Genomic DNA, 13,219 nt, shown 5'->3' on the forward strand with positions numbered 1-13,219 from the left:
AGCACAACTTGTACAAGGAAAGGTCATGGAAGCTCCATAGACACATCCAAATTCCCTGAGGGACTGAATTGCTGGGCTGAAGGCTGTGGGGACCATGGTCTTGGGGAACATCTAGCACAATCGTCAGATCATAGTTTATAAAGAAAATGTTCTACATTGTACTTTGGTGAGTACAGTCTGGGGGTCTTCAAAGCCTGTGAGTGGCCATCTAAGATACTCCACTGGTCTTGAACCCAAGGTCAAGAAGGGAGAGTGTTGACATGTCGTGGGGTTGTTAATCAATGCCGTAAAACAATATGTGTACTAACTGTTAATGAGAAGCTAGTTTGTTCTGTAAACCTTCATCTAAAGTACAATTTAAAAAAATATAGAACTTGTAGAGAAAATGGAGCTCCTCTAAGGACTTTTAAATGATGAAATGTATTGATAGCATCTGAGTTTATCAAACTGGATTTTGTTATCTGTGAAGTAGGCTCTTGGACCATAACCAGGCCTGCCTTTAACATTTGTGGGGCCCTGGACAGGAATACAAACAGAAGTCCACATGCCATATACTTATATACTAGAAGTAATAAATCAACCTAACAAGCTGTTAAATAAACTATGTTTTACAAAAAAAAAAAAATCAAAAACTCTTCTCTACATATTCTTTCAAAGATGATGTACCCTAAATGCATTTCAAGTAGGCTCTGATCTACAGTTCCCTTTCCATCCCTCCCCCATCTCTTCACAACTCTACCCAGATACCAGCCATTGTAGTGACCCAAGTGGGGACCATGTGGTAGGTTTCGAGAACTTATGACAATGTCGATGTGTCCCTTTAATTCCCAGAAGGCTCTGCACGTCAGAGGCCTGGTAAGGCAGTCTGTTGCCAAGCTATGCCAAGTGAGCTTTTGAAGTTGAGCCAGCTCAGAGGCTAGGGCTGTGGGCTATACTGCAACGGGAGTTGTTTTTGTTGGTGGCAGGGGCTTCCTGAACCAGATCTGCCAAACAGCCCACAGGGCCATCTCTAAATTTCCTTTGGTTAGTCATTTACAATAGCTCCCTCCATGACTCCATCAACAGTCCTGCCATAAGAGACAAGAACTCTTTCTGCGAACAACTTGGAAAACGGATAAAGGGGAAAATCTGATATGTAATTAAAATTGTTATGGTCAAGAGCAACCTGACTTTTGTTCTCATTCCTTTGATATGGGGTCTATTCTTCCCAGTCCTGGATCTGCCATAGATATGGATCTGTAGCTCTGTTCTGGAAGGATCTGTGAGGCACCGGGACAATGGCTGCCTCTGAGGAATGATTAGGGCAGCTGGTTCCAAAACATTCCTTTTCATAGCCCCTTCTGCCACATTTTGTGCCCCTTTCCCCTCCAGTTCACTCAGAGGCTGGTTAATGATGAATAACAGCAAAAGGCAAGGGTGCGTGTGTGGATCTGCTCTCCAAATAATATTCAGGCATAACTCACTTTACATAATACAAGTTCTTGAAAATAGATGCTGATAAAATTGTTTGCTTGAACAGAACAGCTACATTACTATGTGCATCAGAGTAGTATTGTTTTGAGGACCTACAAAGATACTACATGCCAGGTTAGAGCCATGCAATTTGGCCTACAGTATCTCCTTAGGTCCTCACAATAATGTTACTCTTACCCTCATTTTACAGATAAGGAAACTGAAGCACAGAGTAGGCCCCAGAAAAATAAGAAGAAAGAATAAAGATGTAAAAGAGAAGAGAAATAAAAGGAAAAATAATGGTAGGTGGAGTGTAAGAATGGAGGTGAGAAGATGGTGGTAGACCTCTGTGGGGAGGGAGTTAAGAGAGGTGGGAAAACTTTACTTAGGTGTTCTTTTATTATGAACCTAGAAGGAAAAGAAACCAGGACTAGAACTTTCCTGGAGACATTGTCTGGACCACCTTCCTGAAATGAGAAGATCTGAGGTCAGAGTTACCAAAAAACAAAAAAAAAACCTCTTCTAATTTTTGTCTTCTCTCCACCTAGAGCAAAGACTCGCCTCTTCTGTGAACTAGAGTCACACTGCTCCACCTAGTGGCAGTCACTAGCTAGTGCACTGAGAGTATCTGCTAGACCCACCCAGACCCACTGAACCAGAACCTTGAGATGGTGGGGAGGGTTGGCTATGGATTTTTTTTTAATTCCTAGGGGATTCTGATGTGCTGTCACATTTTAGAATTGCTGGCCAAACTTGTGCTTTCCCTGTGACTTTTTTTATGCCAAACAGGATGGCAGAGGCACAGGGGCAAGGTATTAACCTAGACTGTCTTTGCTTTTTGCATTCTCTCCTCGGTAGTTTCATTCCTTCTCATCAGCTGCCACTTCTTTTTCTTCTTCTTTTTTTTTAATTTGTCTTTTTTATTGTGCTTTAGGTGAAAGCTTATAACTCAAGTCAGTTTCTCATACAAAAATTTATACACACATTGTTATGTGACCCTAGTTGCTCTCCCTATACTGTGACAGCACACTCTTCCTTTCCACCCCTATTTCCCATGTCCATTCAACCAGCTCCTAACCCTCTCTGCCTTCCCATCTCACCTCTGGACAGAAGCTGCCCATTTAGTCTCTTGTATCTACTTGAGCTAAAAGGCACACTCCTCATGAGTATCACTTTATGTCCCACAGTCCAGTCCAATCCCTGTGTGAAGAGTTGGCCTCAGAAATTATTTTAGTTCTGGGTTGATACAGAATCCAGGGGCCATGCTTTCCAAGGTTCCTCCAGTCTCAGTCAGACCACTAAGTCTGGTGTTCTTACTAGAATTTGAGTTCTGCACCCCACTTTTCTCCTGCTCCATCAGGGACTCTCTGTTGTGTTCCCTGTCAGGGCGGTCATTGGTGGCAGCCCTGCACCATCTAGTTCTTCTGGTCTCAGGCTGATGAAGTCTCTGGTTTATGTGGCCCTTTCTGTCTCTTGGGCTACTACTTTCCTTGTGTCTTTGGTGTTCTTCATTCTCCTTTACTCCAGGAGGTGGGGACTAATTGATGCATCTTAGATGGTCGCTTGCAAGCTTTTAAGACCCTAGATGCCACTCACCAAAGCAGGATGCAGAACATTTTCTTAATAAGCTTTGTTATGCCAATTGACCTAGATGTCCCCTGAAAGCATGGTCCCCAGACCCCTACCCCTGCTGCTCTGTCCCTCAAAGTGTTTGATTGTATTCAGGAAACTTCTTAGCTTTGGTTTAGTCCAGTTGTGCTGACTTCCCCTGTAGTGTGTGCTGTCCTTCCCTTCACCTAGGATAATTCTTGTCTGCTATCTAGTTATCAACTGCCACTTCTCAGTGGGTGATTCTCTAGCAGGTGCTGTGGATACAGCAGTACACAAAAAAAACAAAGTCTCTATTTTCATGGAGCTTACAGTGAGGGAGACAGACCAGTAAATCTATACTTACCAATGGTGGTAAGTGCTATGAAGGAAACAAACATTTCTGAGTAGAAAATGACTGAAGTCAGAAAGCCCTCTTTGAGGAGGTGGCATTGAAGCTGAGATTTGAGGAATGAGAAGAAGCCAGTCACTGGAAGAGTTGAAGCCGGGTCTCTTCACGGGGTGCCTGTCTTAGTCATCTAGAGCTGCTGTAACATAAATACCACAGGTGGATAGCTTTAACAAACAGAAATTTATTTTCTCACAGTTTAGGAGGCTAGAAGTCCAAATTCAGGGGGTCAGCTCCAGGGGAAGGCTTTCTCTCTCTGTTGGCTCTGGAGGAAGATCCTTGTAATCAATCTTCCCCTGGACTAGGAGCTTCTCTGTGCGGGACCCCCAGGTCCAGATTTCTGGGTTCATGAAATTGGGGCAACCCACCCAGGCCATTGGCCTTTAAGTGTCCTTTTGAACCTTGATGGAACTGATTCCCTAGAGTCACCTTCAGGTCAAACAGTAGCTTAGTGAGAGCAGCTTAGTGGAGACATTTGGCCTTAGGAATTGGGTTCTTTCGTAGAATTATCTATGTGCAGTCAGCTTTGAGAAGCAGGAACTCCAGGGTCTGTCTAGAGGCTGTGTTTTAGGATGTATGGTGTATACTTGGTGATTCTGTTTCTTTACTAGATGGACCCTGAAGCCAAAGCTTGTGCTTTGATGTTATCTTCTGAGAAATTAACATATAACAATGACCTATGTAACCCACTTTCACCGTCCCCTCTTTGGAGCAACTTCACGACATGTTCAAATCGTATCTACTCACAATAAATATATTCTGTTATGCTAGTGTTTGGTGTTTCTCTAAGGAATTTAGGTTTTTGACACAGGAAAGGAAAAAGAATGCAAGTTGTTTCAGCTAGGACAGGGTTTTGGCCCTATGGATATGATAGACAGGTGAGAAAGAGAGTGGAGTGACTGTAACAAGGGAGTGTGTATTAGTTTTCTATGGCTGCTGTAACAAATTACCACAAACTTAGTGGCTTAAAAGAACACAAATTTATTATCTTACAGCTCTGAAGGTCAGAAGTCTGACAAGGATCTCACTGAACCAAAATCAAGGCGTCAACAGGGCTGAGTTCCTTCTGGAGGCTCTAGGGAGAATCTGTTTCCTTGCCTTTTTCAGCTTTTAGAAGCCACCTGCATTCCTTGGCTGTGACCCTCTTCCTCTGTCTTCAAAGCTAGCAACATCGAGTTGAGTCTTTCTCATGCTGCTATCTCTCTGGTTCTCGCTTCCTATTCCCTCTTCCATTTTTAAGGACATTTGTGATTGCATTGGGTCCACCAGGAAAATCCAAGAGAATCTCCCTATCAAAAGGTCAGTTAGTTGACCATCAACCCTAATTCCATCTGCAACCTTAATACCCCTTTGCCATGTAATATAACATATTCACAAAGTTCTGGAAATTAGGACCATTATTCCGCCTACCATTGAGTGAGTATAATAATAAATGATGGATGGAATCTAAACTGGCTAAACAGGCAAATGGAGAAGACAGTGGGCTGATGAAGAGCAAAGAAGTTGTGAGGTCATTGAATTGGAGGAGTAATCTAATGGGGCTGAAGTAGCAGTGCAGTAGAAATTCCCAAAATGCTGCAGCTTCTGGCAATGAAAAAGGAAAATGTAGGACCAAGGGAGTGAGTATCTGATGTAAGATTGTAGAAAAGATCAGATATCAGATGAGGTGGTCATGGAATTGAAAGGCCAGTATGTAGGATGGATATCCAAACGGATGTTAAAGTCACTGAGAATGACGAACCTGCATCAGCATGGGGAGGACAACTGAGCCCGAAGGGAAAGGCTCAAACCCAACGCGCTAGGGGAGCTTGTGAGTGAAATGGTGCAAACTCGTCCATGACCAGGCCCCAGCAGGGCTGTAGCTGCTGCTCCCCAGGAAGGATGGAGCCCTGACGAGCAACGCCTCTCCCAGGGGCAGGGACTTCAGTTCTCAGGGCCTGTGCAGTGACTCCTTTGGGATGTGGGTGGCAAGAACAAGTCCTGAGACACTAGCACTCCTGATGGTCCTCCTCCAGCTCCTCCCTGGATTCAAGCAGCAGCAGGAGTGCTGGGCTTGAGGACCCTGAGCTCTCTACTCTGGGGCTTTCGGGACCTGGAGGGAGGTGGCACTCCTGCATGGGTGTTTCTGTTCGGTGAGCACCCGCATCCCGCTCTGGCTGTGGCATGGTGGACTCAAGGACCAGCAATGGGCCGAGTCACTCCGTGTATGTGCGAGGCAGGTGCAGGGTCTCCCCTGTGGGGTGAAATCCCCCACTGCACCCAGCATCACAGCAGAATCCCACCCTGCCTCAAGGGCAGAAACTCCACAAGAGACAAGGGAGAGGAGAACGAAAAGAAAGGAAGAGAGGGAGGGAGAGAGAGGGAGGGAAAGAGAAAGAGAGAAAGAAAGATGGGGGTGGGAAGGAGGAAGACAGAGAAAGAGAGAGAGGGAGGGAGGAAGGAAGGGAAAGAGAAGGAGGGAGGGAGAGAGAGAGAGAGAGAAAGAAAAAAAAAGGCCCTCTGTAAACAGTCAAGCCTTAGGTGAGAAAAAAGGAAGCACCATTCATTGTGATAGTGATTCCAAAACCCATGGAATTCAGTCAACGAACATTTAGTGAACACCTGGACTTTCCCCTTGAGGGGCCTGTGTTTCCCCAGGGGAGCTGAAAAATGTCCACACATATCACTGCAATTCAGTCTGGGGTGAGGGGGAAATACAGAAAGGAATGCTTCCTGGAGGTGGTGAGTTTTGAGCCAGCTGTAAAGGAGAGTTTTGGATTGGTATTCCAAGGGTGTTCCCTGCCATCCCAAGGTAAAATGGTAACCTCCTCAGGTTGTTGTGGACTCGGGTCCTTCCCCTCCCTCCTCTGATCCTGGTGACGGGCACCACCGCCCATCAGAGGTAGGAAGTATGAGCCCTTGGATGGGTTTGCACCCCCGCGCAGGTCCAGGCAGATGACAGAGGCCATGGAGACCAACCCATGGACTTCGAGGTCACATACTTACTGTGACGAGAGCCCCAATGTGGGCTCCCTCCCTCAGTTTTGCTTCAGGTATTTCCTGAGGGCACACCTGCTCAGCCTTTTCCTTTCTCCTCTGTTTGCTGGTGTCAACCAGGTCCCCCTCCCAGGGACTTGCAGCCAACTCCAGCCACCAGGGGAGCTGGCTGCTGCCATGGCCAGAGAGCCATCTCCTCTGGGGTCCTCTCCACTCCCTGTCAACAGCTTCCTCCACAGCCAGCCCAATGCCCACTCCATCTCCCAGCACAAAAAACAGGCTCCAGGTGCACACTTCCGTGCCAGAGGCTTCATGATGGCAGCAGTCCTCATGTCGTGTTTCAGCCCCGCTGACAAGTGGAGGACGCAACTGGAGACGAGATGATTGAGTAAGAACTAGGGTCTTGGCAAATATGGCAGAACACCGACACTGTATGTAGCTGGGAGGGGCCGGCTGCCAGAGGTCTTGTCCAAACCCCCCAGAAGGGCACTGGAATGATGCAGTGGGAGAGGCACTGGGATGGGGACTGTAGACAGTTCTGCCATCTTGGTTTCATATGTCAAACGGTCAACAGGTACAAATGAGTGTTCCAAGGGGCACAGCAGTGGTACATGGAGAGGCACCCAATAAGTTTGATAAATGAATAAGTACATGATCTAATGAATAAAGTTCACCAGTTTGGGTAGGAAGCTAGGGCACTGAACCATACAAGTGGTAAGGAAATGGTGGTGGAAAGAGGAATCTGTGTGTGTTCGGTATGCAGAAGCCCTACTGTGCAGGGAAAAGTGTAGCATTCATGACCCCAATCTGCTTTCCAGGCCCATCTGTCCCTCTGCCTCATGCTCTAGTCATTTCGTTCCCAGGACAAGTGCCCACGCGCACACACATCTCTGCCACCGTTCAAGCTGTTCCCTTTGCCTGTAGTAACTGTCCTCCTTCCCTTCCCTTCACTGCCAGTTAAACTCCTAGTGATACTTTGGGATCCAAGTGAAATGCCTTATCTTGAGCACCTTCCCAGACACCAAATGACCTCCTTCCTCCCCTCTGCCTAGCTAATCATTCTGTCTCCCATGCTCCCATAGCACTTTGTGCTCACTCCTGTTATAGCAGTTTACATCCTGTGTCATCATCATCCATATATCTGTCTTCCCCTCTAGACTGTTAACTAGGACACGCCTTGGGTCTTAGGCACCTGTGAGTCACCAGCCCCTAGCACAACTCTTAGCATATATATGCTTGGTGAATGAGTGACTCGGGTCTGGGGTATTTATCCATGGCTTCATGAGTCAACAGATGTCCTTGATATTGCTAAGTTGTTGTTTATTTAAGAAGTCATTGCTGAATTGAAAGTGACTAAAGAATTAGCCTTTGTAAGTAGTCTGCATGGAACAACTACAAGGGAGAATATTTTTGAAGAATTTGAGAAAAAATTAATTTAGTACAACCTGAAGTGAAATATGTTGTGTTACAACTGATGGTGGAAAAAATATGTGTGAGGAAGAAAGAAGGATAGTGAACAAATATACAAAACTTGTGAAAATGTAAGGTGTTTAATCCCTGTGGTTATTTGTTATTTTATTTATCAGCAGTTACAATGAGGAAAATATTTGAATCTATTATGTGTCATTGAACCAGCAGTGTCATTGGAGAACTTCATTCATTCTCGTAAACTTAGCCATCACAATTCCCTGAATTTTTGTCAGAAATAGAAGCTGAATATCCTGAATTGCCCTGCAATGCAGCAATTAAATGGTTTCACGGTGGAAAAGTTTTGTGTGTGTGTGATTTTTTTAGCTCGGGGATGAGATTGAATTATTTTTGGTTGAGAAGAATTTGCCCGGCTTTGGAATTAGCTTCTGATGTAGGTGTGATAATGTTTCTTAATAAATTCAACCTAAAATTACAAGGCAAACAATGCCTTTTGCATAAAAAAACTTATACTATGGTAAAATCACTTCAATATAATTAACATTATATGAATCAAAGTAATGCCAAGCTGCTTTATACACCTCCTATGCTGCCAAGGAGCCCTGGTGGCACAGTGGTTAAGAGCTCAGCTGGTAACCAAAGCGTCGGCAGTTCGAATCCACCAGCCGCTCCTTGGCAAACCCTATGGGGCAGTTCTACTCTGTCCTACAGGGTCCCTATGAGTCGGAATCAACTCGAGGGCAATGGGTATGGGTATGCTGTCAAAAGTTAAAGCAAGGGAGGCGGGGCCAAGTTGGTGGAGTAGTCAGATGTTTCCTGTGGACCCTCTTACAACAAAGACCCCAAAAAACAGGTGATTCGATTATATATGGCAATCTGGGAGCCCTGAACATCAAAGGCAGAGTTGAGGAACTGGACAGAGTGGCAGGGGGAGGGAGAGATGGTTTGGAAGCAGCGAGGAATTGCCAGACCTGACCCAGTGAGAGCCCGAGCCCCTCAGGCCTGAGAAGCTCATGGGTGAGTGGTGAGGCAGGCAAGCAGCTGTGCTCTGGAGGCGCGTTTTCTGCACCAGGAGAAATCCAGCTGCTGAGAGTCTACACGGCCACCCAGAACCAGTGAGAAGCAGCCCTCAATCCGGCAAAAAATAATTGCGTACAGCCTACTGCGCGGATCAAAAACACTCCTCTTAGGGAAAAAACTCTCTCCCATTTACCTCCCCGCTCCCTGCTCTACACTGGGTCCCGGACCGGCTTCAGTAACTGCCAAGTCTCCTGGGCTGGAAGTAGAATCCATCACACGCCCGGAGCCATTCTCCCTGCCTTGGAGAGTGAAAAAATTAACAAACAGGAAAAAATAAACTGCCGGCTCCCCTAAGCCAGGAACCCAGGGTAGGCACAGCTCCTTTGCCTAGGGACAGGCATAAGGGATCCATGGACTTTGAGTGCCTTTCCCCTGCAAAGACTTGTGTGGGCCCATCCCAACATCGTAGGCCCTCATTACCGCAGTACAGCAGGGTATATACCTGAAGTCTAACTTGAACTGTCTCAGCTGTGAAGTGGCAGGTTCTTGATATTTGACACTGCTCTGCCCATTAAGCAGGGTCTTCACCTAATCACATCAGGGGCCTGAGGACTGGTGGCTCCACCCACGCCACCTAGCCACCTGCGAGAGGGGCCCATGAATAAGAGGTGCCCCCAGTCCTTACAGCCAACAACATTAGGTGCTCATAGTCTGGCTGCAAAACCCACCCACCTACTGCTCTAGGGAACAGGGACACGCCTTCCTCCTGGACACTCGGGGGTGGCCGTCAGCCCCCTGCCTTGCTCAGAGTGTGTCCCCTTGCTGCAGCCAGATGCCTGTGCCTACACTAATCACCCATGCCTGTCTAGGACTGTAAGTGAGAGCCTACACCACACAGTTGGTGGCTATCTACCTGGGCACCTGAGCTGAATCCATACAGGAGAAGTGGGCAGACTCCTGAGCTCACATACCTAGTAACAGATCTAACCACCTGGCAACAGGACACTAGAGCTTGAAAAGTGTCAATAATCAAACTAGCTCATACGAGCAGCCTATTTGGGTATATCAAAACAAAATAAGAAGCTAGGACACAGTAAGCAAACATAAAATTAATAAATACAATAGCTTATTGATGGCTCAGAGACAACAGTCAATATCAAATCACATAGAGAGGCAATCTATAATGGCTTCAGGAAGCCCCCAAAATAAAGAATCTAGAAATTTTCCAGAGGAGGAAAATTTCTTGGAATTACTGGAGAGAGAATACAAGAGATTAATAGACAGAACTCTTCAAGAAATTAGGAAGGAAATTAAGCAAAATGCAGAACACGCAATAGAGGAAATTGAAAAGATTAGAGAAGAGCATAATGACAAATATAACGGGCTGCAAGAATCCACAGACAGACAGCAATCAGAAATCCAGAATATTAACAATAAAATTTCAGAATTAGACAACTCAATAGAAAGTCATAGGAGCAGAACTGAGGCAATGGAAGTCAGAATTAGTGAGATTGAAGATAAAGCACTTGACACCAACTTATTTGAGGAAAAATCAGATAAAAGGATTTAAAAAAATGAAGAAACCCTAAGAATTATGTGGGACTCTATCAATAGGAATAACCTGTGAGTGATGGGAGTACCAGAACAGGGGTGGTATAACAGAAAATACAGAGAGAATTGTTGAAGATTTGTTGGCAGAAAACTTCTCTGATACTGTGAAAGATGACAAGATATCTATCCAAGATGCTCATCAAACCACACATAACGTAGATCCCAACAGAAAGTCACCAAGGCATGTTATAATCAAACTTGCCAAAACCAAAGATAAAGAGACAATTTTAAGAGCAGCTAGGGATAAACGAAAAGACATCTACAAAGGAGACTCAATAAGAATAAGCTCGGACTACTCAGCAGAAACCATGAAGGCAAGAAGGCAATGGGATGACATATATAAAGCCTTGAAGGAAAAAAAAAAAACTGCCAGCCAAGAATTATATATCCAGCAAAACTGTCTCTCAAATATAATGGCAAAATCAGGGCATTTCCAGATAAACAGAAGTTTAGGGAATTTGCAAAAACCAAACCAAAATTACAAGAAATACTAAAGGGAGTCCTCTGATTAGAAAATCAGTAACATCAGATAACAACCCAAGACTAGAACACAGGACAGAGCAACCAGGTATCAACCCAAATAGGGAAGTCCCAAAAGGAAATCAAAGCTAAAACACTGAAAATAGGGAAACAGATGTGAATATGTAACAGATGACAACATTAAAACAAAAAAGAGGGACTTAAAAAATGTAGACATAGATTTTTCATATGGAGAGGAAGTCAAGGCGATATAAAGAAATAAAAGACTGGTATAAACTTAGAAAAATAAAGGTAAATATTAAGGTAACCACAAAGGAAACTAACAATCCAACAAGTCAAAATAAAAAACTATAAAAATATAGTCTCAGCAAACACAAAATCAACAATGAAAAAGATGAAAAGAAAATACATAAAGAAAAATGACTCAGCACAGAAAATTAAGTGGAACAAAGAAACTATGAACAACACACTAAAAAAGACATAAAAATGACAGCACTAAACTCATATCTATCAATAATTATGCTGAATGTAAACGGACTAAATGCAGCAATAAAGAGATAGACGGTGGTAGATTGGATTAAAAAAACACGATCCGCCTATATGATGCCTACAAGAGACACACCTTAGACTGAAAGACACAAACAAACTAAAACTCAAAGGATGGAAAAAAAATATCAAGCATACAACAATCAAAAAAGAGCAGGAGTGGCAATATTAATCTCTGACAAAATAGACTTTAAAGTAAAATCCACCACAAAGGATAGGAAGGACACTATATAATGATTAAAGGCTCACTACACCAGGAGGACATAAATATAATAAATATTTACGCACCCAACGACAGGGCTCCGAAATACATAAAACAAACACTAACGGCACTGAAAAGAGAGATAGACAGCTCCACAATAGTAGTAGGAGACTTCAACACACCACTTTCAGTGAAGTACAGAACATCCAGAAAGAAGCTCAGCAAAGACAAGGAAGATCTAAATGCTACAATCAACCGACTTGAACTCATAGACATATACCGAACACTCCACCAAACAGCAGCCAAGTATACTTTCTTTTGCAATGCACATGGAACATTCTCCAGAATAGACCACTTATTAGGCCATAAAGCAAGCCTTAACAAAATCCAAAGCATTGAAATATTACAGAGCAACTTTTCTGATCATAAAGCCATAAATGTAGAGATCAATAACAGGAAAAGCAAGGAAAAAAATCAAACACATGGAAACTGAAGAACACCTTGCTCAAAAACTACTGGGTTATAGAAGAAATTAAGGGTAGAATAAAGAAATTCATAGGATCAAATGAGAATGAAAACACATCCTACCAGAGCCTTTGGGACACAGCAAAAGCAGTGCTCAGAGGTCAGTTTATAGCAATAAATGCACACACCCAAAAGAAGAAAGGGCCATAATCAAAACATTAACCCTACAACTGGAACCAGCAGAAAGAGAGCAGCAAAAGAAGCCCTCAGGTGCCAGGAGAAAGGAAATAATAAGAATTGGAGCAGAATTAAATGAAATAGAGAATAGAAAAACAATTGAAAGAGTTAACAAAACCAAAATCTGGTTTTTGAAAAGATCAACAAAATTGATAAACCACTGGCCAAACTGACAAAAGAAAAACAGGAGAGGAAGCAGATAACCTGTATAACAAATGAGATTGGTGCTATCACAACAGACCCAACTGAAATTAAAAGAATCATAACAGAATATATGAAAAATTGTACTCTAACAAATTTGAAAACCTAAAGGAAATGGACAAATTTCTAGAAACTCATTACCTACCTAAATTAACACAAACAGAGGTAAAACAACTAAATAAACCCATAACAAAAGAAGAGATTGAAAAGGCAATTAAAAAACTCCCATAAAAAAAAAAGCCCTGGCCCAGATGGCTTCACTGGAGAATTCTACAAAACTGTCAGAGAAGAGTTAACACCACTCCTGCTAAAGGTATTTTGGAGCATAGAAGAAGATGGAATACTCCCAAACTCATTGTATGAAGCCAGCATAACCCTGATACCAAAACCAGGTAAAGACACCACAAAAAAAGAAAATTACAGACAAATATCCCTCATGAATAGTGACACAAAAATCCTCAACAAAATTCTAGCCAATAGAATTCAGCAATATATAAAAAAAATAATTCACCATGATCAAGTGGGATTTATACCAGATATGCAGGGATTGTTCAACATTAGAAAAACAATCAATGTAATCCATCACATAAATAAAACAAAAGACA

This window comes from Trichechus manatus, unplaced genomic scaffold (assembly GCF_000243295.1).
Source record: "Trichechus manatus latirostris isolate Lorelei unplaced genomic scaffold, TriManLat1.0 scaffold00068, whole genome shotgun sequence".
Lineage (NCBI taxonomy): Eukaryota > Metazoa > Chordata > Mammalia > Sirenia > Trichechidae > Trichechus > Trichechus manatus.